The sequence below is a fragment of the Thalassophryne amazonica genome, chromosome 15 (assembly GCF_902500255.1).
Source record: "Thalassophryne amazonica chromosome 15, fThaAma1.1, whole genome shotgun sequence".
In the NCBI taxonomy this organism is placed as follows: Eukaryota; Metazoa; Chordata; class Actinopteri; order Batrachoidiformes; family Batrachoididae; genus Thalassophryne; species Thalassophryne amazonica.
Genome location: NC_047117.1, coordinates 65,463,011 through 65,490,022, shown reverse-complemented (window position 1 = coordinate 65,490,022; position 27,012 = coordinate 65,463,011). Strand labels below are relative to the sequence as shown.

The window sequence follows — 27,012 nt, the reverse complement described above, 5'->3', positions numbered from 1 at the left end:
GTGGACAGATGACCTGTTCAGATGATCACAATAAATCACAATCAACAGAACTGCATAAAGTTATAAATAAACATAATAAACATTGTTGTACATATTATGATTGTTCACAACAAACCATAAATATAGAAAGATGTGTATCACAAACATGAATGTGCAATGATAAGAAAAACAAATTGAAAGTTTTATCAGGAAAATTGGTGGCTGGTAAAAATGGAAATGAATGTATCATACCATCAAATGACATCATGTGACATGAAGTGATCAAAAATTAACCTTTTCAGGAATAACTGAAAAAAGAAAGCTGGAAATGTAATGTAGAGTGAATAATATTATTTCTGTAAATACAGATCAGCAGATGGCATTTGGTTTGATGATTCATATGCACTTGAGATCATTTTTCCAGCCCCCTTAGTTTTTAAGTGACTGCTAAAAAATGTGATTTTCAGACTGTGTAATGACCACATTTGACATTCGCATTAATGTCACTGACATGTTTTCACTTGCAATTCATACATGTGCAGTTTGAATGAAATCATCCAAGCAGTTCCTGAGAAATTCATCCTAACACACACACACACACACACACACACACACACACACACACACACACACACACACACACACACACACACACACACACACACACACACACACACACACACACACACACACACACACAATGTTATTACAACACACTGGATCTTGCTTTTTTCTGCACTAACATGAAAACCAAATGTGCACAAATATACCCAGATGGGTTAAAAAAGAAAAAAAAAATGCAATCTTTTATAACCAGCACATAAGAAAGTGTTTTTATATAGCGGGACCCCCCCCCACACACACACACAAACATACACACACACACAAAACACTTATGTGAGGGGCCCTTGGCTTCAGGAAGAATGCTCCACTTACAAAAAAACCTCTGTGAGCAACAACTCAGTGATCTGTGGCTGTAAAGTAATAATGGGTTTATGCTGTCTGTGCAAACAGGCGTTCATTCTCACCAGCGGCTTCTCGCCCTCTCCCCTCACGTTACATTATTACACCATTCAACTTCAGTGGGCTCTGTGAGCCGTGACCTGATGAGACGGTGAGCGGCCTTTGGCGTGAAAACACTGCTGATTGTTTGACTCCCTCATTCAGGCCTTATTGCCTCCTCTGGACGCGTGTTTCCCACAGCCACAATAAAAGTTACAGCGCAAAAGCAGAGAACGTTAGCAAAAGTTTCCAAAGGGCTCTTTAATCTGAAGAAGACTTCCTCAATCACTCACTGATTGATGTTTTATGTGTTGAACTGGGTAATTGCAGTGTTAGGAGTCATTTTTTTGGTGATGTTGGAGTTTCCTCTTTTTCCACAAGGGGGTGGTGTTGACAAAGAAATATCTCCTTTTTCAGTTTATACTGTGTTCAGTAATAAGTCCCTTCGGCTGCTCCCTTGTTTGCACTCGGGGTTGCCACAGCATATCCCAGGTGGATCTGCATGTTGAACTGACACAAGTTTTATGCCGGATGCCCTTTCTGATGCAACTCCACATTGTGGCAGGGGTGGGATTCAAACCACAAACCTTCTGCACTGAAACAACTGCACTAACCACTTGGCCACTCCTCTTGCGAATAGTTTGTATTATACTGATTAAAAAGTATTTTTTGTGCTCATTCATCAAATATACAGCTGCTCCTATGCAATACCACCTTAATGCTGTCAAATAAAGTCTTCGGCCACTGAAGTGTTTGTTCAAAGTTGTGTTTATTTATGTTGTGTCAGCATGAACACAGATTTAAAGGTTCCAAGTGCTGATTTAAACACAAGTTAAACTTTTTGGTTAAAGAAAGTAACAGATTAAATACATATTAGGCCTTTGTGTATTTAAAAATGACATCCTTCAGCCCACAGAAGCAATATCTAATAAATAAATTAATGAGTTCATTAAACCATGTTCAACCTTTAAAATCAATAGGGCTCTTGGAGCTGGGATATGTTACATTAATAACAATAGACTGTTGAATAAAAGTTATAGTGTTGACAATAAATAGCTGCAAAAAACAAAAAACATGATTTACTTTTAATGATATCGACTTTTAGACCCCCAAATCAAAAGGACTCTTGGAGTTGAACTATCTAACATACATATGGAGTTTGCAAGGAATCATGTATGTACAGCCAAAGTTATTGGGTTCACAAGCAAACTTTGGGAACACAAAACAAAAAAAAAAGGCTAACAGTTACCTTGACCTTTGACCTTCTCATCCCCGAATCAGAAGAATTCCATGATATTGTGACTCAAACTTATCCTCAAAATTTCAAGTTACTCAGTCAACCCAATTTCCCACCATACACACAGACAGACAAGTGATCAGGTGACAAACAGAAGAACACACGGCCCGTGTCAATCTGGTTTTAGAAAAGCTCTTTGTTTGGGTAGAATTATATATATATATATATATATATATATATATATATATATATATATATATATATATATATATATATATATATATATATATATATATATATATATATATATATATATATATATATATATTTGAATTTTATGAGAAAAATTGGCATTTTAACCCAAAAGGTTAATACTGGGAACAACACAGTGGCTTAGTGGTTAGCACTGTTGCCTGACAGCAAGAAGACCATGGGTTCAATTCCCACCTGTGGCCTTTCTGTGTGGAGTTTGTATGTTCTCCCCGTGTTTGTGTGGGTTTCCTCCAGGTGCTCCAGCTTCCACCCACATCCAAGGACATGCTGTTTAAATGAATTGGAAACTTAAAAAATTGTCCGTAGGTGTGCATACAGGCATGTATGTGTTTGTGTGTATATGTAGCCCTGCGACAAACTGGCGTCCTGTCCAGGGTGTACACCGCCTCATGCCCTATGACTGCTGGGATAGGCTCCAGCACCCCATGACCCATAATTGGAGTAAGTGGTTGAAGGTGAATAACTGACTGAGTGAGTGAGTGAGTGAGTGAGTGAGTGAGTGAGTGAGTGAGTGAGTGAGTGAGTGAGGTAATACAGTGTATAATTATTAACATATATTCGGACGGTCCTCCTTAGTCCGCTCAGCCCGCATGGACAACGTGCACACAGTGAAGCACCAGGTCACACCAGGTCAAGTTCAACCTAACCCATGACCTTGTTGGTTTGAGGTCATGGTACTAACCGCTGCATCATCCATCCGTCATCATGCACCCATGTGCACAACCAAAAGTTTGCCTTATAAAACAAACAAACAAACAAAATCTATGCTAACCTGTACTTATCTGAAAGATCTGAGTATCAGCCCTTTATTTATGGTAAGAAATGCTGCTGCTTAGGTACACTTAAGGGTGATTCTTAGACTATGGGCACTTATTATGTCCTTTGATAATATTGTATGAAAAACAGAAAAAAGGGGAAATTTCACACTTTTATAGTTATCTTTACAATGAAAGTGTGTTAAGAAATTTGTTCTAGTAGTCTATGATGACTTTTTCACCTTTTTTCAGCATCATTATATGTAAATATTGCCGTTTTGTGCTTGTCCCACACCCAGACTTTTGATCTTCAATGATAAAAATGAATGGTAAAGAAACGTTTGTTTTAAAATAAAAATAATCAAATAATAAAAATATCTCTGAATAAAATATCAGTAAAATAATCAAAACATAATTGGGGTATTCAATGTCATACAACTGTTGTGATTTTTTTAAACAAAATGTAGTTGTCCCACACTATTGCTGTAATTTCCACCACAACACTGTAATGTCCCTTTAAACAGTTTGTATGAAAGATTGCTTGGGTAGTTTCTATGGAGCTAAACAGTGACATCAGAGCACATGTATATAGCGCCAAATCACAACAAACAGTTGCCCCAAGGCGCTTTATATTGTAAGGCAATGGTGTGGTGGAAATTACATTTACAAGGCCAATAGTGCCCGTAGTTAAAGAATCACCCTTAAATAGTACAGTAGTGTTCAGAATAATAGTAGTGCTATGCAGTGATGCCGGTAACGCGTTACTCTAATCTGACCACTTTTTTTAGTAACGAGTAATCTAAAGTTACTTCTCCATGTCACTGTGCGTTACTATTATTTTTCATTGTGGGTCGACAGCAGCATTAAACTTGGTCTGTGGGCAGGAGGTCGGGGTTCGACTGAACTGCCCACTTTAAGTGAGCTGTGAGCTTTTAATCCGCGGTTTTTTGCAGCTGCTCGACTCGTCCTCACCTCTTAAAGCGCGGTGATCAGCACACCTGCACTGAGCTTTACAAAGACATTTTTATACTTTTTCCCCTCCTTTATTTAGAATTCTGAGCTGAGCCGCTCTGTATCTGCACGTTAAAACAGCTGATCCTCCGCGACGCGTCAACAACTAACACTATTTTCCACTCAAATGCACCTAAACTCTCTTTCTGAGGACCACATGATGTGAAAACGCAATAAAACTTTCTTACCTCTAAATCTGGTCATGTTTTCTGCATAAATAAATGTTATCCATTCTTTGTGCTCAAACGCCAAAGCAGGGGCGAATCCAGATAGAATGGGGGCGTGGGGGAGGGATGTGCCCCCCCCACAACACCCCTAGATTAAAGGTCCAGTTTTGAAGCCGTTTTTTACTACAACTACTAATATTGCTTAAAATAATAATAATTTCGACAAGTAAAATGTTTAGAGAGAATTTAAATGTTAGAAAAATGTTAGAATTTAATAGTTACATTTATAAACAATGTAGGTTCAAAATTGCAAGTTTTACTGTTACAGTGCTGTCAACAGTTAAATATAAGGTCAAGAAAGAGGTCTTTATTTTACTTTTTATAAAACAAGTATTTATTTTCATTGAAGTCAAGAAAGGGTGACTATAAAGTGAGTTTTGGCAAAACAGGTATCATTGTCATGTTGAGGTGGCAGAGGGTTGTTGTCGGCAGCTGGGAAAAGTAACTAAAAAAGTAACTAGTAATCTAACTTAGTTACTTTTACAATTGAGTAATCAGTAAAGTAACTAAGTTACTTTTTCAAGGAGTAATCAGTAATCAGTAATTGGATTACTTTTTCAAAGTAACTGTGGCAACACTGGTGCTATGTGACTAAAATGATTAATCCAGGTTTTGAGTATATTTCTTATTATTACATGGGAAACAAGGTACCAGTAGATTCTCACAAATCCAACAAGACCAAGCATTCATGATATGCACACTCTTAAGGCTATGAAAGTGGGCTATTAGTAAAAAAAAAAAAAAAAAAAAAGTAGAAAAGGGGGTGTTCACAATAATAGCAGTGTGGCATTCAGTCAGTGAGTTTGTCAATTTTGTGGAACAAACAGGTGTGAATCAGGTGTCCCCTATTTAAGGATGAAGCCAGCACCTGTTGAACATGCTTTTCTCTTTGAAAGCCTGAGGAAAATGGGACGTTCAAGACATTGTTCAGAAGAACAGCGTAGTTTGATTAAAAAGTTGATTGGAGAGGGGAAAACTTATACGCAGGTGCAAAAACTTATAGGCTGTTCATCTAGTGATCTCCAATGCTTTAAAATGGACAAAAAAACAGAGACGCGTGGAAGAAAACGGAAAACAACCATCAAAATGGATAGAAGAATAACCAGAATGGCAAAAGCAGTTTGAACATAATAGTTTTGAGTTTGTAGCGTCAACAGCAGATGCTACTATTATTGTGAACACCCCCTTTTCTATGTTTTTTTACTAATAGCCCAATTTCATAGCCTTAAGAGTGTGCATATCATGAATGCTTGGTCTTGTTGGATTTGTGAGAATCTACTGAATCTACTGGTACCTTGTTTCCTATGTAACAATAAGAAATATACTCAAAACCTGGATTCATCTTTTTAGTCACATAGCACTACTATTATTCTGAACACTACTGTACATCATATCTTATCTGAACTGTCCTTAATGCACCATGTCCTTGAAGCTCTTTAACACTCACAAACAAGGTACACGGGTTTGACATTTTTCCACATACCATCAGCAATTAATGCTCCAAAGGAGCAAATCTAAATTAATATTATTGTATGAAATTTTGCATTAGATTGATTTTGTTTTAAAGGATTTAGCATAAAGGGTTTATGTGACATTAAACTGCATTTTATAATGACCTGCTAAGATGCGTCACACCATGATTATTCTTCTCTTGTGTAACTTCTTGTCATCAACATTAACCTTTTTAAGCAGGCGATTCCATTTAACCACACTGAAAGAAACAAGTAGCACATTTGCAACATTTTGTCCATATTCTGTACAGTACAGTAATCCAGGTGAAACACACCAACAGAAAGTCACTGTTCCTGCATCCTAGGAATGCTCGGTGTGTTACACACCAAGACATAGCAATAAAAAAGTTGATGATTTATAGAAAACAGTTATCTGTCATCTGAAGCCATGTGAAAAGTTTATATCAAGGTTGGTACTCTTTATGCATACAGATAAAATCTTTGCAGTGCCTTCAAAAAAATAATACTGACTGCGATGCTACCAAAGAGAACTCAGGAGAAACTTCTAGAACTAATGTTCACACACATCTTTAAAATTTTTAATGTTCTTTCAAATACAAAATGAATCCATTAAACTGATTTTGAAAAAATCAGAAGTGAGTAATTCAGCACTGTTGCACCAACAAAAGTATTCTAAAAACATTTAATTTAAATAATCTAATTAATAATTAGCTTCACAACCTATGACTGCCAGGATAGGCTTAATGGGAGTAAGCGGTTATAGAAAATGGTTGGTTGGATGGATGACATGAGTTTTCACCCAAATAATTGACCTCTGGCTGATCTTGCCAGGACAATTTTGGAATCCTCCGAAGTGTATGTGCCACATTTGGTTCAAATTTAGTTCAAAATCAAATTCATTGACCTTGAGATTTGCCAGTAAGAATTTTTTATGGGAAATTTCAAACTTCGTTGATATACAAAGTTTGGTAGAATTTAACAAAAGGACCTGGGAGGAGTAGGACATCAAACAGACAGGCACACATGAACCCAGTGACTGACCTTTGTAAATTTGACCATGTTGTGATACTCCAGAAGCCGTCTCCACCTATGGACAAAGTTTGATGTATGTAAATCTGAGAGAAAGCAAAACAAACAAAAACAAACAAACAAGCAAACAAAAAACCCACCATAATAATACAATGTGATGCGATATTCAAAAACTTAAATTTTGAATGTTTTGTTTGCCTGTGAATGACCTTTAGTAAATTTGACTTCAACATGGCCAATCAGAGAAACAGATTAATTTTGACCTTTGACCCACTGACCTTGACCCTAATGATTGAAAGTGGGTCAGTTTGATCTTGCTTGGATAATTCCTAAACCCACCTACATATGTATGCATTTAGTGGACGTTAACACCCAAAGACCTTGATGTTTACTAAAACAAAACCTTTAAGGGCAATTCTGGGGTTAACTATCATCCCTATATCCAGTTTGGACAGAAATTGGCCGAAAATGACCTGGGAGGTGAAGGGGAAGAAACAGAGAGATAAACATTTTATTTACCTATGCCAGAAGAAACTCCTCAAGGGCCGTTTTGGGGTTAGCCTATGAACACAGCAAGTTTGATGGAAATTGGCACAAGCACCTTGAAGTATTGCCATGGTTCCCAATTTTTTTTTCCACGACATGTTCAGACTTATGTCACACACAATTGAGCCACCGACTTTCCACCTCTTTGTCCATTCATAGGTTCATCATGATGTAGGCAGAGTCAGCAGTGTCAACATGGTGACACCCAGATATGGGCTTCATATCGGCTCTTCTGGGTCTCTATAGAAAAGCTATGGGTGACATCAGGCAATGTTTGTCCAGCATATACACAGTCTATTATTTTCTTCCAGAATTCCCTTTTTCTTGAAATAAAGATGAGCAGCCACCTGTGTTGTTGGAGTTTCACTCTTACTAACGTTTCCCCTAAAGCTTCTTTAGTCCCTGCACAGAGAACAGTTGTGGCTGTAATATCACTGACCAAACCAGTTGTAGACTCATACCTAAAACTGCTTGTTGTGTACAGACGTTTTGTTTGAATATTACCAAAAGAAGCCGACGAGTGTGCAAATGAACACAGCGAACTTTATTACTAGAGGTGGGCGGATTGATCCTAATATCGATAATATCGATACCACAGCTGGTATTGATATTGAACGATCCTCGTGTAAAAAGATCGATACTCAAGCTTTTTTCTCTCCCGCACACACTGACTGCTGAGCACGCAGATTCATCACAGTCGCTGTTTGTAAGAGCAGCGCTGCACTGTGTCACACAACACGGAGCAGCGCACCCTTGTATTGTGGTTTGTCAGCCCTTTACCTCAGGAGATTTTGTTTTAAATTGTGTTGAGTGATATTTTTTAAACAAAAATGTTGATTGTGATAATTAAGTATTTTGTTGTCACATACAATGTTTGGCGAAATTCTATCCTAGGTCTTTTGGATCCTTTGGATCTATGAAGCTTAAATATGAAAAAGTATCGGTATTGTATCAATATCGGCGATACTGGGCCTGTATTTACTTGGTATCGGATCAATCCCAAAATTCCCAGTATCGCCTACCTCTACTGTCCGCAGTCACAGCCTTTTATAATAGCACTCAGTGACTCTGCAGGTAACCTTAGGTACTGCACTCTTAGAACTTTCCAGATACTACAGTGTCCTCCCGTGTAGACGTTAACTGCACTTGTGTTGTTTTTCTTTTCTTGAACATATATGTGCAGCTTTTTTTTAAACATACTCGTACATATTATTATTTACATTTCTCTAGCAACATTCCGTTACAAGTCCAGACGTTGTGAAGGACGCACATTTCTTCTTGGATGCTCCACATGTTGTAGGAATTTCCACAGCTTGGTCCATTTCCACCAAAACCTGAGGAACTTTGTTCTGAGGACAAATTGTTATCTGTTCACCTGAGGTGTCCTTTGACTCATTTTTTGAATTCTTCATTTCATTATCAAAATCATAAGCACAATAATCATCAACATCATTGACAATGTCTGGATTACTTACATTTTTTTTTTCTTTTCCTCCAATAATTGGTTCACATGTCTTTTCCTGGGTAATTTCACAATTTCACCAGAAATACATTGTTACTGTACTTAAGTAGAATTTTGATGTATCTGTACTTTACTTTATTTACATTTCTGGTGACTTTCACTTTTACTCCACTACATTTCCTCAGTAAAATGTATACTTTTACTCCAATACATTTCCCTTAAACATCTTCGTTTCTTGTTACTATAACATAAAAGTAGAAGAAATTTGATTGGGCAATGCCTGTTTGCAGAGGTGAAAGTAAGCCAGAGCGCAGCTGAAAAAGACCAGGAAGAGTTACAATCCTCTACAGCCGGAGTGCAGCGCTTTCCACCCCTGCTGCATCAAGTGCTGTGTTTGACATAAAACAAGTTTAAAAGACCAAAGAATATAAAAGATGACATGTTGAATTTGCACTGCTGCTGAGGAAGAGGAAGATTGTGAAGGGTTAAAACCATCTGCAGTCTGGACTCCAAATGTGCACATGCTGACGCACACACACACACATACACACAGATCAACTCCAGCTGGAGTCCAACGCATGATCTGAGTTAAGGGGAAAACTTCAGTACCGACAAAACTGGCCGGTGTGGTTGTTTCCTTTCATTTATTTTATTTGAAATGTTTGCGGAGAAGCGCTGCTTAAATGCGGCACCATGTTTTGGATTCAAGAGTGCAAAGAGTGCAGCGTTTGGTTGCTTTGCAGTGGTTGGTGGTGGTGATGCTTGCATTAATTTTGTTGTTGTTGTTTGCTTTGTTTTTTACTTTTCCTTAAATTTTGCACAACTGTGTAGCTATAAATGACTGTTCTGTGTCACAAGAGCCAGGCTTTTGTGAAAAAGAATGGCAACTTTATTTACAGCTATATGCATACACCTGTTGCTCACTCATCCCATCACCAACACTAACTGCACCACCAGAGGCAGATCTAATATTTCATAGGGGCTGAGGCCCCATCCTGGTTAATCCAGACACCACACTGGCTTTGTTTTCATGTTGCTGTTTTACTCTCCACTCGTTTTGGATTTTACTTTTACTCAATATTTTTTCTTAAAGTACATTGAAGAAATTTCCTTTTGATACTTAAGTACAGTAAATGTCAGATACTTTAAGACTTTTACTCAAGTAATATTTTTAAAGGAGACTTTAACTTTTACCAGAGTAATTTTATGGTAAGATACTTGTACTTGCACTCAAGTATCACTTTGAGGTACTTTATAGATACAGAAACTCCTGAGTCTAACCATCGCATTTAATTGTTTCTGAACATGTTGATCCTGGATAATTTGAGACAAATTTGGTTTCAGCAAAGACAACCTGGTGTGGACCTGTCTTTTCAAAAAAAATTTGCAATACAGTGTTGCAAAGACATACCACCAAACATTCTGTTTTTGGCTACTTTTGGACCTTTTAAAGTTTTGCACCAGACTGTCTGCCAATTCATTTAAGGCTGGGTGGTAGGACGGAGTTTTGATTTCCATAACAGTTGTGCTTTGTGTGATAAAAGCATCAAATTTGGCACACATATTCTGAATTAACTAATGCTTATTTTCAGGTATGGAGACATCCTGGAGCTGACCTCTAATGAGCTACAGGGGTCAATAAAGACTTACAAGGGTCAAAATTTTAAAATGTTCCAATCCTGTTCCCAAACTATACCACATTATTTATCTGATCATAACAGTTCCGACTATCTATGAGTGAATTGCAAGGAGTTATGGCGTAAAAAAAAAAAAAAAAAAAATGGTGACAAAGGTCAGTTTCAGTTTGTACAGAGGTCAAAAGTTAAAGTTGCTCCAATTTTGGTAAACAAATGATGCAAATTATTGGTTGAGTTAATAGCATTTTAAAAAGTTTGCACCATCTGTCATATGCCATACGTCAAATCAGCTGTTTCTTGGCTTCCCCAAAAGTCATTTGACATAATTCTGTCCACTCCCACTTGACATCTTTTTGGAACTACCCAGTCATTGGTGCTATCAGTGTAGACAAATTTGGTATGAACTTACCATAGTAACTCAACAGAGAGAGGAAAGACCTTAGCTCAGTTACATTACTTGGGATCTTGACCTTAATAATAAGTTTTAGTGACACCACTAGTCTCTATTTCCAACAGTGCCAGACCCTTGTTTTTATCTTCCCTGTTTTTCATATTAGGGTCTGATTTGGATGTGACCTTGGGTATTTCAGATGAATGAAGCTGAAGACCTCTTGCCTCTATTGAGTGTCCATTTAATTCATTAAACAATTAATATTCAGTTTTATTATAACTAAGCTAACAGAGATGTCTCCCAACAGGATTTGGAGACTTTTAATCCATATGTGGCACAGATATTCCTGTGCACTATTCCAAACACTTGTGACTTTCAATATACACCGCCCCTGCTTGCACCTTACATCCTGTTGCAATGTACTGGCTGGTCTCTGGGGCACAGTCTGCTGTTACCATTGTTTTTTTTTTGTAGAGCTTCATGTTGCTGCACTCAACATACAGCAAAAGAAATTGGTCATCAATATTAAAGTCAAACATTTTAATCAGACCAGGCAAAAAATTTTGGCTTCATTTTAAAGTTTTGATTCCTGCTTGATCTCTGATGTCAGCGGAGATGTTTCTGGTGGTATTATTGATTGGAACTTGGTGAGCATATCCAGTGTCCACAACAGAGATCACTGAAGATTCATGAGTTTGTGCTGTGCCCAAAATACTTTCACTGCTGCTGGTGATCTCACTTTTGCTGTAAAATGTAGTCCTGAATGCATTGTAGAAGTAATTTTGGATTTTCATTGAAGTTTTCCTTAACTGCATAACACACTCCGAACAAAATAAAGGATTGACTTCAAGGGATTTAATTTTGTACTATATCAAATGTGAGTAATGTGCTCTGTGGTGGGACCACAGACTGAAATTCTAGGAGAGTGTCCTTGGTTCTTCATCCTGCTTCCATTAACAGATGTAATGACATCAAAAGTGTGTGGCATTGTGTCAGAAAGTGCAGTGTCCATGTCGTAGGTAATAGAAATGTATGAAAAGTTGTGTGGTGTAAGATCATTGATCGGAGCACCATTATATTCAAGTGATATTTCCACCCCACCAGTGTGCTGTAGAAAGGGATTAAATAAACAGAGATGGCCAACAAATACACAGGGCTGGAAATTTTAATCTGCCCGGTCATACCCACAACTGGCTATTTTGGGGGTAATTTTCAGTTCAACTTTTTTTAAAAATGGTACCAATTTGTTCCCCATGTCAAAGGGATTCAGAATATATATAGTTTTTAGGGCTACATATTATAGTTTGGGAGTTTATCCTGGACAGACAGACGTAGCCCTTTATGTATATAGATGACTGAAACACACTTGCATGAGATGTTAACAGTATTGCACATAGCTCTGAGTAACTAAAAAACTCTGATCGTTATGTATTCATCCTGCAGAAGGGGGAGGAGTTATACAGTCTGATTGCCACAGGTAGGAAAGACCTCCTGTGGGGTTCTGTGGTGCACCTCGGTGGCCTCAGTCTGTGGCTGAAGGTGCTCTGACAGGATATCAGTGTGACATGCAGGGGGTGGGACGTGTTGTCCCAGATGGTGAGCAGTTTTCTCAACACACTCCTCTCTGACATCTCCACCACAGACTCCAGCTCCACCCTAGGACAGAGCCAGCTCTCCTGATGAGCTTGTTGAGTTTTTTCATGCCAGCTGCCTTCAGCCTGCTGCCCCTGCACACCACAGCCCGCTGCCCCATAATAATTATACAGGTCACAAATTGGTAACACAGGACTGCACATCACCACATATCAAATGCTCTCTGACAAAAAGGTGTTTCCAGTATTCTCAGCAAGATTTGGTTCCAGTTACTTGCCACTCATTGATAGGAGAAGTGACACTTCAAATGCAGTGAAGTCAACCACTGACCAAATCCAAGCTCTACAACTACACAATGAATAAAAAGACATATAATGGGGGTGCTTCTTTGCAGCGGATGTTGATTTTTACCAAAGCCTTTGGTTCTGTTGATGGGGCAGATCTCAAAGACATCCTGAGAATTTGCAGGCTCTCAAACAGTTTGCTGGATATCAGCTCCGGCCTATACATAGGTACTGTGAACACTGTATGTACACAATGACTGTGAAAAAATGTCCATTACATGTTTCTTTTTCATTGGGACAGTCACATATTTTGCAGGACCGTATACATACAGACAGACAGACAACAGTAAGTGGGTATAGAAAATGAATAACTGAATGAATAATGACTTTAATCACAAAATCATAACAATTTTGGTATATTTGAACTTTGACCAAAAATTCCCCTGACCTTTCAACTTTTCCAAAAAAGACATGGGGGTGGGGAGCAAATCAAACTCCTTCATAAAGCACTGCCTTGGCTTGCATCACACAATCTATGATGCCATAAAGCAGCATAAAGCATAAAGCAACATAAAGCAGCCATAAAGCTGTATACACAGAGTGTCTCCAGACTGACCAGCTTCATTCAGCTCACTTCTGTCACCGAACGTAGGTCCATATTTACATCGATCGCCAAAAACTCAGCTATTAAGAGGACCAGCATGGCTTACACTGGTAAAAAGACTGAGAATCATCTTGGACAATATTGTAAGGCTGTTGGTCAGTTTTGTTTCTTGTTACATTTAGTCATAATTATTTTCTGTTGTCTTTCTGGATTAACTGTGTTAGTTACTTTTAATTTCACTGTGCTTGTGTGTATGCATGTGCATGCATGTCTGTGTACACCCTTTACTTTAAAGTTTATCAGTTCATCTTAAGCAGAAAGTTAATGTCACATGACCAAACACAAGTATACAGTGATTCAAGACACCAGGACCACAACAAGAGATGCACAGGGGGCTGTATGTAAACAACTACTGTGACAAAATGTGAATTAAATGTTCCACTTTCCTTGGGACAGTCACATATTTTACTGTTTTTAAGTTCATTGAAAGGAAAAAAAAATCCAGTTGTCAAGGCTCAAACAGGCATCTGTCAGTCTGTGAGCTTTGGACAATTTTTAAATAAGGTTCAAATTTTCCAAAATTGTTATGATTCTCTGATTAAATTGATTTCAGTGTCTGTCTACTTTTAGAAACCAAAAATGAAAAAAGAAAAAACAGAAAATGTTTTGTTGGGGGGGATAAACTCAGCAATAAAGGCCTGCCGTCTCTATGTCACAAAGGAACATCAGTTAGCATACACAGTCTGAGTGGTCTCCAGACTGACCGTCTTCACTGTGATCATTTCTGTGGCTGAATGTGTTTTTAAGGGACAGTCACAAATTTCAGAGCTTTTTAATTCAAGTCAAGCAGAACTTTATTATCCCACCGGCCACACACAAGTGGAACAAAACATCAGGACCACAGTGCAACAGGGTCTGTATGTACACAATTACTGTGATAAAATGTGGATTAAATGTCCCGTTTGGGTCAGTCACATATTTTTTGGCCTTTTTGAGTTCACTTTAAAAAAAAAATCCTATTGTGGCTCAAATAAGAGTCTGTAATGCATTAATACATTGATGGATTTCAATGCATCAATGCATTTTATTTTTTCATGATTGATCAAAACAAATGTTATTATCAGTGTCAGCAGATAATTTATTTTCTATTTTAAATATTGTCTTATTGTCGTCATGCATGTGAAGAAGTTTGTTCCATAGAAGAATGTCTTTAGATTTCAGACTGCTCTCTGAGAAAAGATGAAAGACTTGAAGCTATAGATGTGATTCAGAAATTACAGATTCCAATCAGCACAAAGATAATATTTATTTTTAATGATTACTTCATTTTTAGAGATGTTGCACCACATAATTTTGTTTTACGAGTAATTTGTTTTTACTCAACAGCTGCAGAAATAATCTGCAATGCCAAAGAAGAACATACTCGTGTCAACATGGCTGAGGTAAGTGCAGGTGGCAGGGAAACATAAAAATCTGAATTAAAAATGAATGTGAATATATATCTGCTTCAGAGTAAAATCAAATGGTCAATAAAAGGCTGACCTGTCAATCAAATATCATTTAAATCTTTTCATATGTTTTTGAGATATCCTGTTCAATGACAAGCGAGCAGACAGATGGGACAAAAACAGCTCGCTATTAATAACTGGGGGCGTGTCTTGCTGCTCTCAGGTACAGGTTGGCTTCATTAACAGTCAGGGTCACCTTATCCGACCGCCTAAACGAGAACTGAGTGAAACGATTCCCCGCTGCACCAAGACACCACAGCGGCAGCGGCAGCAGCAGCAGCAGAGGCAGCCGCAGCCAACGCCAGAGCAGCAGCGGCAGCAGAAGAGCAACAAACTGCGTCAGGTAAAGTGAAGTCGACTGTAACCCTTAGAGCTTGAAGGTAATTTTCTTGATTTGACCATACTTTAAGAAATTCCCCATTTAAGGTACTTTCTTTTCATACAATGCTCCTGAGTTGCATATCAAAATGCTCAGAACAAACTCAGCTTCCTGGATGTGAGACATATGTTTGTGTAGAATGCTGTGTAAAGTTAATCAGGATGTAGGAGAGTGTCAATAGGGCTTTGAGGAAGGCTTCTGGTTTACTATGAATCTTTCATTCTCATCAGTCATCTTTTAGCTGGACATGAGTAAATTAAAACAAAAAAGAAAATTCTCCTCACTCTGTCCATTTGTTACCTTTTGACTATGGTCAATGTTAAACTGTGAAGAAAGTTTTAAAAAACATTTTAGAACTACTTTGCAGATGAAAATACGAGTAAAACTCAAAAACCAGTTCCTGAATTTATTTGTGCACAGCTGAAGCTTTTCGTTTACCTCCTTTAGTGCCCCTTCACACATAGTACAACCCCTGGCAAAAATTATGGAATCACTGGCCTCAGAGGATGTTCATTCAGTTGTTTAATTTTGTAGAAAAAAAGCAGATCACAGACATGACACAAAACTAAAGTCATTTCAAATGGCAACTTTCTGGCTTTAAGAAACACTATAAGAAATCAAGAAAAAAAGATTGTGGCAGTCAGTAACGGTTACTTTTTTAGACCAAGCAGAGGAAAAAAATATGGAATCACTCAATTCTGAGGAAAAAATTATGGAATCACCCTGATTTCTTATAGTGTTTCTTAAAGCCAGAAAGTTGCCATTTGAAATGACTTTAGTTTTGTGTCATGCTTTTTTTCTACAAAATTAAACAACTGAATGAACATCCTCCGAGGCCGGTGATTCCATAATTTTTGCCAGGGGTTGTACAAATAAGTACAACTCAGGGCGACTCACGGTGGAACAGCTCGGATGAGAGAACCACAAAAACATCGAGCCAATGGGCAGGCGTGAACAATACCGCTGTGATGGTTCATGCATGTGGGAACACAGTATGAGCAGCTGTGGGATGTGTAACCACATTGCGCAGCTGCTGTGAAAATAAATAAATAAATAAATAAATAACAGGAAGCAGAAACACACGTGTCAAAGTGGGCAGTGCTTACATCATGTCCATCCAAACACGATACGTGTTCACCAGCCGTGACATCCAGAACCACAGATCTCCACAGCCACTCTTGTGAGCGGACACACCAATGTGTCACTGTGTCTAAGTGCCACACTCGTGGGGCACTTAGACAAATTTCACATCCAGCTCGAAAGTGATTGTCTGCAGACTGTTATCGTATTAACAGTGCGAATGGCCACACATTTTCCAAGTGTCATGCGAGCGGTGTTAGATGTTCGTGTGTGTCACCTGGAATTTGGCCGACACCTGCCGTGAGAGGGTTCGATGGGTTCTCACAGCGCACACTCTTTCAGCCGCTGGTGTGCACAAATAGTTGTAGCAACATGTGTACAAGGTGTTGGAGGCAGCTACGATTTTACACATATTGCATACGATTCCTGCTTCATGCTCAATTCGACCAAATTCACACTGTGTGAAGGAGCCCTTACTGACATGGCAACAGAGGCATCTCTGATTGGTTGTTACAAAAATATCTCTGACACACTGAGGTTATTTTTATTCAATTGAATAATGTGAATTTTTTTGTTTGTTTAAATTTGTTACATTTCACAATTTGAACTGTGACCTAATGCTGTTTAATTAACCAAAAATACTGATGTACTTTAAGCATTATCTCAATATTTTTGTGCTTATGATTGAACTAGTCGCGTTTCATGATATGTATAACAACTGTTTGTTGTTGTTGTTTACAGCTTGTCCAACAGTGTGATGACCAGCTTTTAAGGGACATTGTTCTTCCTCGTTTGGCCAAATCAACGAGTTTGTGGCAGCTGCTGTTAGCCAAGGCCCAAGGTACACAAACACACAAACCCAAACAAACAGACAAAACCTAACAAAATCTTATTGTTTAAAATGTATGGGTGCACACTTTCTGTACAATGAATTGCATTCGGGTGGAAATGGTAATACTATTTGTACCATGATAAAACCGTAATGTGTGATTTGAATAAATCAAGCATCTAAAGTGTGGTGCACGTGAACCAAGCTATTATAATGTTAATTTTGATCCCTTTTAAACACATCTTTGTGTTCAGGGTGTATATATACCTTTTGGCTCTTTCAGGTGGCGCCTGACCGTCAGGTTAGAAATTGTTTCCCTGACATTTTCCACGAGTTTGAGTCTCTTCACGATAAGGTCACCCAGGCCGCTCAGGAATATGTCACCAACCCGCTGGTCAAGCCGCTGGTCATCAGGAACGTAGAGGTAACACCACTGCTTTGTATTCTTGCATATACACTCAACAAAAATATAAACGCAACACTTTTGGTTTTGCTCCCATTTTGTATGAGATGAACTCAAAGATCTAAAACTTTTTCCACATACACAGTATCACCATTTCCCTCAAATATTGTTCACAAACCAGTCTAAATCTGTGATAGTGAGCACTTCTCCTTTGCTGAGATAATCCAGCCCACCTCACAGGTGTGCCGTATCAAGATGCTGATTAGACACCATGATTAGTGCACAGGTGTGCCTTAGACTGTCCACAATAAAAGGCCACTCTGAAAGGTGCAGTTTTGTTTTATTGGGGGGGGATACCAGTCAGTATCTGGTGTGACCACCATTTGCCTCATGCAGTGCAGCACATCTGCTTCGCATAGAGTTGATCAGGTTGTCAATTGTGGCCTGTGGAATGTTGGTCCACTCCTCTTCAATGGCTGTGCGAAGTTGCTGGATATTGGCAGGAACTGGTACACGCTGTCGTATACGCTGGTCCAGAGCATCCCAAACATGCTCAATGGGTGACATGTCTGGTGAGTATGCCGGCCATGCAAGAACTGGGACATTTTTAGCTTCCAAGAATTGTGTACAGATCCTTGCAACATGGGGCTGTGCATTATCCTGCTGCAACATGAGGTGATGTTCTTGGATGTATGGCACAACAATGGGCCTCAGGATCTCGTCACGGTATCTCTGTGCATTCAAAATGCCATCAATAAAATGCACCTGTGTTCTTCGTCCATAACAGACGCCTGCCCATACCATAACCCCACCGCCACCATGGGCCACTCGATCCACAACATTGACATCAGAAAACTGCTCACCCACACGACGCCACACACGCTGTCACCCATCTGCCCTGAACAGTGTGAACCGGGATTCATCCGTGAAGAGAACACCTCTCCAACATGCCATACGCCAGCAAATGTGAGCATTTGCCCACTCAAGTCAGTTACGACGACGAACTGGAGTCACGTCGAGACCCCGATGAGGACGACGAGCATGCAGATGAGCTTCCCTGAGACGGTTTCTGACAGTTTGTGCAGAAATTCTTTGGTTATGCAAACTGATTGTTTCAGCAGCTGTCCGAGTGGCTGGTCTCAGACGATCTTGGAGGCGAACATGCTGGATGTGGAGGTCCTGGGCTGGTGTGGTTACACGTGGTTTGCGGTTGTGAGGCTGGTTGGATGTACTGCCAAATTCTCTGAAATGCCTTTGGAGACGGCTTATGGTAGAGAAATGAACATTCAATACACGAGCAACAGCTCTGGTTGACATTCCTGCTATCGGCATGCCAATTGCACGCTCCCTCAAATCTTGCGACATCTGTGGCATTGTGCTGTGTGATAAAACTGCACCTTTCAGAGTGGCCTTTTATTGTGGACAGTCTAAGGCACACCTGTGCACTAATCATGGTGTCTAATCAGCATCTTGATATGGCACACCTGTGAGGTGGGATGGATTATCTCAGCAAAGGAGAAGTGCTCACTATCACAGATTTAGACTGGTTTGTGAACAATATTTGAGGGAAATGGTGATATTGTGTATGTGGAAAAAGTTTTAGATCTTTGAGTTCATCTCTTACAAAATGGGAGCAAAACCAAAAGTGTTGCATTTATATTTTTGTTGAGTGTAGAAAGCTGATTATTTATTCCACATTCATATCAGGCATTAGTTTCCTTAAATGGACTGCATTTATGTAGCGCTTTTCCATCTGCATCAGATGCTCCAAGTGCTTTACAAATAACGCCTCACATTCACCCGATGTCAAGGTGCTGCCATACAAGGCGCTCACTACACACTGGGAACAATTGGGGATTAAAGACCTTGCCCAAGGGCAACGTTGTGTCTTAGTTTCAAGAAAGTCCCAACTTGTCTACTTTTTGTTGCACGAGTCTGGTCAAGATACTATCATTCTAAAGTCTTCCTAGGTCACTAGTGAGTTGTAAAAGCTGGTTTATGTTCACCAGACAAACAGCTACTCACATCACTCCTTAACTAATAAACCCACTGTGCCTCACGAGTTAACTTGGAAGATGTAATTTGACCAGACGGCAACTAGTGCCTCAAAAACAGTGGAGCTGGGACTTTGGTGCATGTAGTACTCCACCTGACATCACTTGGAAGATTCCTGTTGGAACAAGTTCAATAGCAGTGCCAGGTGTTGCTGAAAAAGCATGACTCATATGATTTCTTACTTTTTTGGTCAGCTGGTACAACCAAATGATAACTCATGCAATCAAATGATCCCCCTAGTGATGATTCTTCTTAGGTAGAGGGGTAGTTGGAGGTGGAACGGGAACAGAATTCCACGCGTGAAAAATCCCCATAGACTTGGCAACCTGAAAACACAAAATACATTAGTGTCTTGGCATCTAAAAATGTCTCTTACTGTACAATAAAGTTTACCTCCATTACTGATTGGTCAACATAAATCTGTGCATGCAGTCTGACATCCAATAATTTCAGAAGAAATTTCAAAATGTTCAGTCTTTAGCGATCTGTAGATGTTCTCAGGGCCACAGATTTTTCATACTCAAATGTAATTGTATGTCACAAATCCTTTTTTTCCCAGAATCCAGTGAGGTTGCCACCAAAAAAGCGGATAAAGACAGAGCACATCATTCCTGTTAGCCATCACGCCACAAGGACGTCCAGCAAAGGTACCAGTTTGACACATTATCATGAAGAAAAAGGACAACTTTTTTGTGTCCTGCTTTCATTCTGATGAACTTTTACTCAACATAAACAGTATATAAACAATACTGGGTTAACACTTCATATTTACAACATCGGTACCCTCTGAGCAGTCGATGATCCGATTATATGAGGTCTGTGATGAAAAAAGCGGTCCTTTTTATTTTTTTCAAAAAATAAATGGATTTGATTCATATGTTTTTACGTCAGACATGCTTGAACCCTCGTGCGCATGCGTGAGTTTTTTCACGCGTGTCGGTGACGTCATTTCCCTGTGGGCAGGCCTTGAGTGAGGAGTGCTCCACCCCGCCCGTCGGAATCTCTTTGTCTGAATAGCCGCTGCGGACGGCGCACGTTACTTTATCAACATTTTTCTGGACCTGTGAGGAATATCCGAGTGGACACTATTGGAGAAATTAAGCTGGTTTTCGGTGAAAAGTTTAACGGCTGATTAGAGATTATGGGGTGTTTCTGTCGCTGTAAGGACTTCCCACGGAGCGGGACGTCGCGCAGCGTTTCCAGGCGCCGTCGTCGGCCTGTTTCGACCTGAAAACATTCTAATTTAAGGCTCTGTTGACCCAGGACGTCGTGAGCGAATAGAGAAGATTCAGAAGAGGCCGGCATGAGGACTTTATGTGGACATTCCACTGTTTAAGGACATTTTGTAATGAAAGATGTGCGCGCAAATCTCTGTGCGCCGCGACAGGAAAAACACCTCTGTGTTGAAAACCATTTGTAAAATTCAGGCGGCTTTTGATGGCTTTCAACAAGTGAATAACTGAAAAATTGTTTAACAGCTTGGGCATGTTCCAACTTGCCCGTTAAGGTTTCCAACGGAGGTGTTTTTCCTGTCGCGACCCCCCACGGTCGGGTCCGGCCCGACATGCGACTCTGCCCGCACGTTCTTTCATTACAAAATGTCCGTTAACAATGGAATGTCCGAATAAACTCCTCATGCTGTCTTCTTCTGCAAGTTCTCTGACGACTTACTGGGTCAACAGAGCCTGAAATGTGGAAGTTTTCAACTTGAAACGGTGAGACGCTGCCGCCTCAAAGCGCAGATCGCCGTCAGGCGCCGTGGGCCGTCCTTAAAGCGACACTACCAGACCAAAATCTCTCATCAGCTGTTAAAATTTTTACCGAAAACCAGCTGAATTTAACGAATGGTGTCCACTCAGTTGTGCCTTACAGTTTTGAAAAAAATTTGATCAAACAAAGCAGCAGTCTCTGAGCCATTCCTAAACAATGAAAAAAACGACGAGAGGATGGGCCACTCCTCACTCAAAGACTGCCCACAGGCGAATGACGTAACCGACAGGCGTGAAAAAACTCTTGCATGCCCACGAGGGTTCAAGCATGTCTGATGTAATCACACGATTCAAATCCATATGGTTTTTGAAAAAAATAATAAGGTCCGTTACTTTTATCACAGACCTCGTATTTGAGGGAATTTCTGTTTCTAAATCTGCATATTATTAAGGGAGAAATGATTTGTCTTTTCCACTTACCAGTTTAAATATACAGTCCCACTTGTTTTTTGCACATTTTCTTGTTTACCACATAAATTGTGCACAAAATGACAAACAGTCCCATGGTTCACGAGAATGAAAGCAAACTATTTTGCCCAAATCTAAGGAAGTCCACCGTATTTACCACGTAAAAGGAATTAAACATCAGCAAGTGATGGAAGAAAGGAAGAATAAGGGCCTTTGTTATCAATGTACAAAGATACAGTGCAGTTTTTCTTCTGCATTTAATGCTTCTTAATTACAGTCACAATCCAACCACTTTGATCAGTGGCAAGTCACAATCTGGCACCAACTTCAGATGTAGAGACATTGCTTTGGTCAGAGGCAGAGAAAGGAGCAGACCATAAATAAGCATGTTTTATTTGTTTGCTTGTTTTTTTGATTGTGGGAGCAAACCCATGGAGAGAACATGCAAACTTTACACAGAAAAGCCGGGACGTCATCCCACGACAGTCTTGCTGTGAGGCATCAGTGCTAACCACTAAGCCACCGTGTCTCCCCAATGGACCACTTAGAGAAGAGGAACAAACAGCAGAAAAGAACAAACTAAAACTGTTTCAATATATTGTCATATTTATTTTGGTACACTGAACCCAACTGTGTCCTGAATCCAAACATCACACAAAATTTTATAATTTGTTGCCTTTTGAAACATTAGTTACAACAGTCACGACTGAAGATGTCACGAGTGTCGTTCTTATGTCAAGTCAGATAAACTGAAGCATTGCATTTCCACCCTTCAGAGGGCAAAAAAAATAATCCACCATGACATGTTAAAATGAGTTTGTTTTGCTTTTTAAACTTGGGGCTGTAATTTCTGACTTTCCCACGTCACGTGGTCGCCACAGCAGCTCAACGTCATCCTGACATCTACTGCTCAAATCATTTCAAGCCCAACACTTTGATAGTATTATAAAAACTAATTTATTTCTGGCTACCCCAGAAAATAATGTGTCTGATACGCCTTGATGTTTTTTTCACAGTGTAGCGTACATACGTTAGCCACACGTGTATGACGACATAAATAAATATATGACTTATAACTTGACATTTGATAATTAAAAACCTTATGTTTCATTCTTTCATGTTCCTTCTTCACCCAGATGAAAAGCCAGTGACCTCCACTGTGACGTGCTTCGTCGTCAATGCACCGCTGGAGAGTCTACCTCCTCCGTTAATGATTTCCGTCATCACTGCAGCCGCTCCTTCCAGGTCAGGATGGTCCCTAACCTTAACCTCCTCCTCTGTCACTCAGAGTTTACAGAGAGCCGTGGTCACATGATCAGTTAAACGTGCTGATAAAAATACCAAACCTGGTTTTCTTCTGTCAGTTTTCCTCTCAACATGCAAACTTTGCTTAATTTGTTGAAGCTGGGCAGTTTTACAAGGGCATTCTTTGTGTTCAGGTGTTTTTTCTGCAGTTTTGTTTGTGTTTTCAGGACCTCTGGGTCCAGTAGAACCACCTCATCAAAGGCTCCACGCTCCAAAATTACCATGGAGGTGACCAGGGAGGAGCATTTGCAGACCAGCCAGCACCAGATCCTGAGTTCCTGTCAGACTGATGAAAAGAAGGAGCTCGAAAATTATTGGATCGAATTTTTTATGGCTATGGATGTGCATTAAAACTGTTTTAATCTTACAAACTGAACATGGAAACAAACAGAACATGAAAACCTCAAGGTCACAGCTATGAACATACAACCCCTGGCAAAAATTATGGAATCACCGGCCTCGGAGGATGTTCATTCAGTTGTTTAATTTTGTAGAAAAAAAAAAGCAGATCACAGACATGACACAAAACTAAAGTCATTTCAAATGGCAACTTTCTGGCTTTAAGAAACACTATAAGAAATCAGGAAAAAAAAATTGTGGCAGTCAGTAACTGTTACTTTTTTAGACCAAGCAGAGGGAAAAAAATATGCACTCACTCAATTCTGAGGAATAAATTATGGAATCACCCTGTAAATTTTCATCCCCAAAACTAACACCTGCATCAAATCAGATCTGCTCGTTAGTCTGCATCTAAAAAGGAGTGATCACACCTTGGAGAGCTGTTGCACCAAGTGGACTGACATGAATCATGGCTCCAACACGAGAGATGTCAATTGAAACAAAGAAGAGGATTATCAAACTCTTAAAAGAGGGTAAATCATCACACAATGTTGCAAAAGATGTTGGTTGTTCAGTCAGCTGTGTCTAAACTCTGGACCAAATACAAACAACATGGGAAGGTTGTTAAAGGCAAACATACTGGTAGACCAAGGAAGACATCAAAGCGTCAAGAAGGAAAACTTAAAGCAAAATGTCTCAAATTAAAAATGCACAACAAAACAAATGAACGAATGGGAGGAAACTGGAGTCAACGTCTCTTACCGAACTGTAAGAAACCGCCTAAAGGAAATGGGATTTACATACAGAAAAGCTAAACGAAAGCCATCATTAACACTTAAACAGAAAAACACAAGGTTACAATGGGCTAAGGAAAAGCAATCGTGGACTGTGGATGAAAGTCATATTCAGTGATGAATCTCGAATCTGCATTGGGCAAGGTGATGATGCTGGAACTTTTGTTTGGTGCCATTCCAATGAGATTTATAAAGATGACTGCCTGAAGAGAACATGTAAATTTCCACAGTCATTGATGATATGGGGCTGCATGTCAGGTAAAGGCACTGGGGAGATGGCTGTCATCACATCATCAATAAATGCACAGGTTTATGTTGATATTTTGGACACTTTTCTTATCCCATCAATTGAAAGGATGTTTGGGGATGATGAAATCATTTTTCAAGATGATAATGCATCTTGCCATAGAGCAAAAACTGTGAAAACATTCCTTGCAAAAAGACACATAGGGTCAATATCATGGCCTGCAAATAGTCCGGATCTTAATCCAAGCGAAAATCTTTGGTGGAAGTTGAAGAAAATGGTCCATGACAAGGCTCCAACCTGCAAAGCTGATCTCGCAACAGCAATCAGAGAAAGTTGGAGCCAGATTGATGAAGAGTACTGTTTGTCACTCATTAAGTCCATGCCTCAGAGACTGCAAGCTGTTATAAAAGCCAGAGGTGGTGCAACAAAATACTAGTGATGTGTTGGAGTGTTCTTTTGTTTTTCATGATTCCATAATTTTTTCCTCAGAATTGAGTGATTCCATATTTTTTTTCCCTGTTTGGTCTAAAAAAGTAACCTGTTAAACAATTTCTCAGTTACTCACTTGTTGAAAGCCATCAAAAGCCGCCTGAATTTTACAAATGGTTTTCAACACAGAGGTGTTTTTCCTGTCGCGGCGCAGAGAGATTCGCCGAGTCGTCACGGAATATTTTTTTCCTCTGCTTGGTCTAAAAAAGTAACCGTTACTGACTGCCACAATCTTTTTTTCTTGATTTCTTATAGTGTTTCTTAAAGCCAGAAAGTTGCCATTTGAAATGACTTTAGTTTTGTGTCATGTCTGTGATCTGCTTTTTTTCTACAAAATTAAACAACTGAATGAACATCCTCCGAGGCCGGTGATTCCATAATTTTTGCCAGGGGTTGTACATACAATCCACACATTAATACTGAAGAAATGCTAAATGTAATTTAAAAAGAAAAAAAAAAAGCTGTGACAATTTAACATTTTCATTATATTTATATAACGAACTAGCATGTTGCCTGTGTGGATCCACTGGTTCTAGACTGGGTAGTGTTTATAAAATAGGCAGCTGACATTTTTCTAAGGTGGTAATAAATTATGCAACATTTCTATAATGATTTTAAATTTAAAAAGTGCAGGAAATTAAAATAAGAAAGTTTTGTGAATAACTATTATTTGGCACATTTTGTTGATGTCATGTGTTACAACTGGCAAGGTTGAGATATTTCCTTTGTTCTTGACCCAAAACACAAACATACCCAACGGTAAATGTCAACTCTCCCCAGTTTCTCCATGATGGAAGTTACACACACACGCACACAAAGGCCACTTCACTTTTAATATATAGATATTTTTGAGAGCTGTTTGACATTAAATATTCTTTTTTTTTTGTTGAAGAAAACTATTATGTATAAAATTTTATTAAAGGAAACCGGCACTTTTTGTCAGAAATTCATATTTAAGATGGAAGAAGGGACAATGTAATCATTTTTTGTGTGAAATTTACAGCTTCTGTAATAATCAAGTCTGGGAGAATCCGCTGGTGCTACACTTCGCCATATCCACAACACCAATGAACTGCCTCAGGTCCTGGATGGCAACCATCCAGGCAGACCACCAGTCCATTCCCACATCTCTTAAATAACTGCTGCAGACAGATGAAACAAGAACGTCCCCTTAGCCATCTCCAGATTTTGGTGTCAACACTCAGGCTCCCTCACAATGCAGCTGATATGCGGCACATCTCAGTCTGGAATAATAAACATTTTTTCATGTATGTGCTGAAATGAGCTGTAGTAATCGTCCCTAATTTATCTAATCTAAAACCCAGTATCACACAATAGATTAACCATAATCATTTGACCACATTGTTAATTTTAATCTTTGTAGATTTTACAATCTTGTATCTTGTATGTACAGAGCAACATGTTTGCAAAAACAGCAAATAGAAATGCACACATATTTCTCCATGTAATGTGGAGTTGCGTTAGGAAGGGCCATCTGGTGTAAAACTTGTAAAACAACATGTAGACCCACCTTGGGGCTGCTGTGGCGACCTTTACTGAAAACTAGGGAGCAGCCGAAGGGGATTTACTTGTGTGTGTATATATATATATATATATATATATATATATGAATTAAATAATAACAATGTAAACAAAATTGCATGTTAATTTTAAAATGATCAAAAATACAAAAATAGATTTATTTAAAAGCATTTTTTTTCCCTGTGTTTCATTACACATTATGACAGCCCATTTCAAAACATAAATAAATCACGGTATGAACATTAACATTGGTGATTAGTGCACTTTGTTTCAGTGCGGAAGGTTCCCGGTTCAAATCCCACCCCTGGCATATTTCTTCATGTAATGTGGAGTTGCTTCAGGAAGGGCATCCGGCGTAAAACT

General features: G+C 39.2%; 1 long non-coding RNA gene across 1 annotated transcript; it reads right to left on the bottom strand.

Moving 5' to 3' along the window:
- Positions 1 to 1,259: 1,259 nt before the first annotated feature.
- LOC117526376 lies at positions 1,260 to 26,387 on the bottom strand. The gene is made up of 3 exons (XR_004565276.1): positions 26,309 to 26,387; positions 19,794 to 19,805; positions 1,260 to 1,273 (listed from the first exon to the last, which is right to left on the bottom strand). It is a non-coding gene; the product is annotated as an uncharacterized LOC117526376 (long non-coding RNA).
- Between the last annotated feature and the right edge of the window lie 625 nt (positions 26,388 to 27,012).